Consider the following 6,644-nt stretch of genomic DNA (forward strand, 5'->3'; position numbering starts at 1 on the left):
AAAACGGGGATCTGATTATTTTCCGCCACCCGGGCTGCACGCAGCACGCAATTTTGCTAAAATATTTAACCGGTGCTAAAATCTCTCAGTTGGAAGGCTGCTGGCTAATGATATATGCACGAAACCAATGTTTGATAAGAAGGGGTTGCACTGCACACCAGCGGTCAGCAAGGTTGCCCCACAAACCATTAGTCTGGCCGGAGGGAAAAATCAACCAAGCATTTGATGCCAATTTACTGGAAAATTCATAATTAAATAGAGATTTTTAGATAGAGAACATTTTTTCCATAAAATTAATTTTTTACGTATTTTCTGATTAATTTATAAAATTATTGTGATATTATTTGTGTCCATGATTTATAAATCCTCTGTTACTCTTTGACGTAAAGGAATACAGCCCTGAGAAAACCTGCCCAAACGACTCAAAAACTACGCACGTAGGTGAGCTTTTTCCCTTGAAAACTATTTCGCAAGAAAATAAAAGTACATTCAATTTCTTTTACTAAAATATGCAAAATATCGTGTGACGATGAATTGTTAATTATATTCCGTTAACCTCTCTTGAATGCAGAAAATATTTAAATTTTACTTTTGGAAATTCATTTCTAATAGAACTTTTTAATTTCAGAGTTTTCGAGCAGCTGTGACCTTAAGCGCGAAGAAACTAAGCAACATGCTGATTATTGCTCAAACTTTAAGGAAAATGTAAATAATATTTATTTATTTTTTCCATATTTCTAGGACGTTTATCTCCATAATATTTGTCATCCGATTGAACAGTGTAACTAGAAATTAATTAATCATGTTGCATGGAGATGCACGTACATACGCTAAGCATACCCGCATAAAAAAATATCGCCTGAGAATGTTCTAAGAATATACCGACTTCGCCCAGGATTAATCTAAAAAATTAATTATATTTGAACTTATGATACGGTTTTTCGTGATACTGGATTAATCTGTAGATTAATTTAAGAGAATATCCTTAGAATGTTCCAGGATTATTCTGCCGGGGTTTGTTTCAAAAAGCTCTAAAGAATGATCCTAGAACATTCTCAGAATATACTTATGGATTAATCTTTGGATTGTTCTAGGATTAATATTTAGCGTATCAAATCTTAACTTTGGATTATTCTTTGAGGATAATCTAAGAATGTTCTTAGGTGATTCTAATATCATTTTAAGGTTAACATAGATTGTGACAAAAATTATCCCCAAATTATTCTTAAAATTACCCTCAGATTGTTCCTAGAATATTTCAAAATCTGTTATTTCTATTACTACGATATAATTGGGAATTATTTAAATAATAACAAACTTATTCAGTTAAATTTTTAAAATTTATTTGTTTTTAATCATATCAGGTACAAAATTTTCTCTCATTCGATGCCAGCACCGCCAATCTTGAAGCCCAAACTGCAGAACTTAAACGATTGTATCTTTTCCCGTCGTGCAAAACAGCTGCGGACGGCTTGAAGCTAAAAAAAGGGAGCGACTCATAGAAAAAAATAAATAAAAGCTTTTTTCAATTAGCTGTGCTTGGAAAATGGAAGGTAGAAGTATGTCAAGTTCATGCATAATATTTTTCCATTTTCCAAGCGAAGCCAATTGAATCGTAATGTGTAATCAAAATTCTCGAAAGCGTACAAAAAACGCGACCGCGATTTACAAGGAAAAATTACATTTTTCATCACCGATTTACAGTTTCCGCCACCCAAACTTATTTATAGGGTTCTAATTAAGAACATTTAGGACTGGAGAAGATCCCTATCAAAATATTGGTGGCGAAAACTGCATAAGTAGCGGCGAAAAGTGTAATTTTACAATAAAACCGTTGGATTTCAAAGTTGCGCGATCTGTTCTAATTTCTTTGGACGCTAATCTATAAAATGGGACTTACCCTGTTAACCGCCAGATCCAGGCCATCCGTCCAAGTCTGCGGGACGTCCGTGTTGTCCCTTACTGGCGGCGTCCGGCGTCCTGCGTCCGTTAATAACTTTAACTTTGAACGGCGGTTGACCGTTGACGCGTTGGACAAAGAGAGCGAGGCAGGATTTTGTAAGTCTCTTGCTGCGCTTGCTGCTGCCACCGCCCGTCGCCCCTCCCCCGCTCCACAACAGAGGCAGGCAGCAGCAGCAGGCATTCCACATTCCATGCAAGTGCGTGCATGCATGTGCAGCCGCCGCTACCACGCGCACACTAAAATCGCCCTTTTAACCCTTTTTTGTCCTTCTGACCATTATTTTCATATTTGCCCGTTTATCGGTAGCATTAAATAAGACTCTTTGTGTTAAGAAATTAATTTATTCAATCGCATTTATGATTTATACCCTTTTTAATCCGGGCAGATTCTTTGAAAAATAAAGGCATCATAATTTTGTATCAGATAATGAAAAAGGTTTAGGTTTTAATATTAAAATATAATCCATCGACTTAATTAAAAAATATTTCCTAGAAAAATATTTTTTGTGATAACGATTTCAAAATATTTAACAGTATGGCAGTTAATTTTCTTGATTAAATTATGTTTCATATTTAATTTTGTTTTTAATTTTAAGAAAAATATCGAAGTTATTCTCTTTTAGGGTTTTTTAAAGAATATTCTTGGAACATTAAAAAAATATTTTTGGATTAATCTCAGAATGATCCATAGAATAATCTGGGGATATTCTATTAACTATATTCAAATTGCCCCTTTGGGATTATTCTAGGGATATTCTTGTAAATTAATCTCTAGATTGACTTTAAAACATTTTAAGATTAATCTGGATTCATTCTAAGAAAATTCCAAAAATTATTTTTTTAGATTAATCTCAGAATGATCTAAAGAATAATTTGAGAATATTTTTTTAGATTAATCTCTAGATTGATCTTAAACATTCATAGATTAATCTCAATTAATACAGGATTAATCCAGGATCATTTTTTCGGATTAATTTTTTCGGGTAAATTTTGATTAATCTAAGATTATTCCGGATATTCCTGGGTTATATTTTTTTATGCGGGTAAATTGATATAAATTTATTTACAACCACATTCATTATAGACTTCCGGGCTTCTGGTGCGTGATTTTACTTCATATTGCCAGCCTAGCATTTATTTACTATTTTCAATCAGCTCAAATAGAATTTTAGCTATAAAATTTGAATTCATCTGTGCAATTTTAAGCACTAACAATAAAAGGCAGTGGCTTATGCTGAACCAATAAGGCCGCGCCTTTCATAGCCTGGCAGTGGTACAGAATTTTGGCCGGCAACAAGTGTGCCACACAACTTTTTATATTATTTAATTCAGAATCAAATCTTGTGCAAATATCTGATTTTTATAATTTTTTATAATTTATTCAAAAAAATAAATATTTTTTGCGAAAATTTTACAGTATCTTAAACACAAATAAAAATAGCTATCTATATGTTTAATATTAAAATGCAATTCATATTTTTCAGCGTTCATGATGGGCTGCAGCTGATTTAATTGCAGAACTGACAGCATCAACGCAATAACCGCATCAATATGAAAAGGAAACTCGCTTGAAAAGAGAGAAAATATAAGAACAACAAAAAATCAAAGGTAAATAAAAAATTGCTTTGATTGATAATCTTGCTATTAATGCCTAAATATTCATAGAGCACCAGTGTCGTCGTTACACTTCTTCGGCTTAATCGCGATCAGTTCCAACGTGCGGCGCGCGGCCACCGCGGCCGCTACCCACAAGAGCCAGAGAGAGTGGGCCCCGCCTCGTCGAGTCTTCAGAAGATGCTGGATCTCTCGACGCTGTTCTTTTCTCTTCTCCGTCGGCGACCGCATATTGCCTGTGCGCAGCGTCTTTTTCAGGTGGAGAAGAGGCCGCTGGGCTCTGCTCCTGGCCAGTTTCGGTGGTCCATCGGTGGTTTTATTGCGTAGTGCTGCTCTGCTTGCTCGTTCATAATGTCAAGCTCGCCCTTTGCTCTGCTACTGAGAAAGCAGACACATCTCCTGCGTGCGCGGCGCAAAGGTGATCCGGCCAGCACCGTCAACGAGCAAGCAGAGCAGCAAGACGCAAAACCACCAATGGACCACCTAACCTGGCCAGGAGCAGTGCCCAGCGGCCTCTTTTCCACCTGAAAAAGACGCTGCGTGCAGGCAACATGCCGTCGCCCACGAAAAAGAGAAAAGAACAGCGTCGAGAGATCTACTGAAGACTCTCTGACTATAGAGTAATAATTGTAACTTCAATTGTTAATTAGGGAAAACTGAATTGCAGAGAGCCGGCGCAACAGCTTAGAAAAAATTTGAAGCAACTCAACGATCGCGTAAGCAAGAAAATTGAACAGTGTAGATTAGCTAATTGAAATAAATAATAATCCAATCAATACGTCTCGGTTAACATTTTGATAAAGAACCTTTTCTAGTGAGCAATAAAAAATAAAAATTATGCAACTGGCAGTACCGATCCAAGGAAGCTATGCAACCTGCACAATAGGGCCCAAAAATCCAGAAGTTTGGAATGTCACAAAGCGTGATTTTTCGAATTTAAAAATTCATATCTCTCGCCTCGATCGTCCTACATGGCGAAACCTATGCTAGGTTCCCCGAACTCTGCGTCGGGTTTTTCCCATCGGCGCCACCCACACCACCCCCTCCAACCCACCAACCTCGAAAAAATCTCGAAAAAAGTGCCAAATTTTCATATTTTTTTTAAATTGCTCTATGGGCGCGGGGGCGGTTTCGATCATGAGACAGTCGTTCGGCCACCCCCGCCCGTCGACCACCCGAGTTTGGTTTCGATCGGCGCCATTTTGCCGATTTTTGTATCCGCGAGCATCCGGATGCGGGACCGCGGGCTCAACCCTTGGGCCTCCCTGGAGGCGCAACTTTTCGGATGGGTGGAGAATGCTGGAGATGGCGGAGAAAATATTATTTTTATTTAATATAATCCCTTTCCTGTCCTTTTCCGCTTAAAATATTTTTTGTTCTGTGTAATAAACCAGATGAGGACCTAATTTTGGTTTCCTGTCTTAATTAGATACGCTCTTGTTGACTGACAGGATTTACAAATAATTCAATTAATTCGTGAAACATAACTACCCGCTTAAAAATTTTTTTGTGAAGGTTAGATAAAGAATTAAATTCCGAAACGTAATATTTGTGAGCGACTCGAGCCGCGCCTTGAGTCGGGATGTAATTTTTTAGAGCCGCAGCCACCGATCCAGTTCAGCCATTTATAGACGACCGCCACCTAAATAAACATAAACATCTAGCGTTCAGGTCTCCCTGCTAACACGTAAAAATAGAGAAAATAGAAATCTTCTTTCCTCTGCCGCGATCGCCTGCTCTTTTATTACCCTATTTTTCTGCGCCTTTGTTGCCTTCTCGCATCCCTGAGAATTATTGTTTGTGATTTCCCAACGCACGCAGCGCAACAACAATAACCTTTTTACACAATATGCGAGTGACCCTGAGCCGAGCCGCCTCACCAGAAGCGCACAGGGTGGCCCGATTTCTCTTCCTTTATCAACAAGTCGCTTTGCCAGCGAAAACGCGACTGCTATGAATTTTTAAATTTGAAAAACCTGGTTTGTGACGTTCCAAAATTGTTGTACAATTTACACATTTAACATTTTTAGAGGCAGCCGCGTTAATTAAAAGCATTCAGCGTAAGCCGCAGCGGCCAGCGGCCGTGGGGCCCGTTGGGCGACAGGCCGCGCGCGATTTAGCTGAAATATTTAATCGGCGCTAAAGTCTCTGTGGGAAGGCTGCTGGCTATTGATAAGCACACAAAACCGATGTTTGATAAAAAGGGGTTGTACCAACAATCAGCCAAAGTTGCCCGATAAGCCGCCAAAGTCTGGCCAAAGTAAAAACTCAATTAAGCATTTGATGCAACTTTACTAGAAAATTCATAATTCAATAAGGTTTTTGTTTTATAAAATAATGAAAAATAAAGGCACAAGACCATTAGAATATTTTTTGCATAAAATAAATTCTTACATATTTTCTGATTAATTCACCAGTTGCATAAACCCTAAGTGTTCGAAGCCGCCAACAGATGGCGCCACCGTAGACTTTCGATTGTAAGGCACTTCCGCTGCGATTTCAGACTCAATCTAGCTACTGTGCATTCTTCAATTCATTTGCTATTTTTTGACGTGCTGAAAACCAAAATCGGTTCAGCCAATCGCCGTAGTTTCATGAAAAACTATTTTTTGAAATGAAAAAATATTTTCCAACGTTTCTACGGCGAATGGCTGAACCGATTTTGGTTTTCAGCACGTCAAAAAAAAGCAAATTAATTATAAAAAGCAAAATAGCTAGATTGAGTCTGAAATCGCAGCGGAAATGCCTTAAAACCGCTTAAAACAAAATTTTTAAGAACGTCTGTGGTTGCGCCATCTGCGTTGGTGGCTTCAATAACTAACGGTTTATGCAACTGGTCAATTGAAATAAATAATAATCATCCCATCAATACGTGCAGCTATCATTTTGATAAATCACCTTTTCTAGTAAAGCAATAATAATAATATAAAAAAATAAAATGTATGCAACCCGCTATGAATTTAGAGAGGGTTATATGGATATGCAACCGGCAGTACTGATCAAAGGACGTTATGCAACCAGCTCATCGTGTTAAGTGCCCAGCGGCCCACTTGGGCCGCGGCCCACCG

At 38.1% G+C, this 6,644-nt stretch overlaps 1 long non-coding RNA gene across 1 annotated transcript; it reads right to left on the reverse strand.

The window, feature by feature from the left end:
- Positions 1 to 1,318: 1,318 nt before the first annotated feature.
- On the reverse strand, positions 1,319 to 2,320 carry LOC135948602 (uncharacterized). The gene is made up of 2 exons (XR_010575837.1): positions 1,901 to 2,320; positions 1,319 to 1,478 (listed from the first exon to the last, which is right to left on the reverse strand). It is a non-coding gene; the product is annotated as an uncharacterized LOC135948602 (long non-coding RNA).
- Positions 2,321 to 6,644: the final 4,324 nt, after the last annotated feature.

This window comes from Cloeon dipterum, chromosome 1 (genome assembly GCF_949628265.1).
Source record: "Cloeon dipterum chromosome 1, ieCloDipt1.1, whole genome shotgun sequence".
Lineage (NCBI taxonomy): Eukaryota > Metazoa > Arthropoda > Insecta > Ephemeroptera > Baetidae > Cloeon > Cloeon dipterum.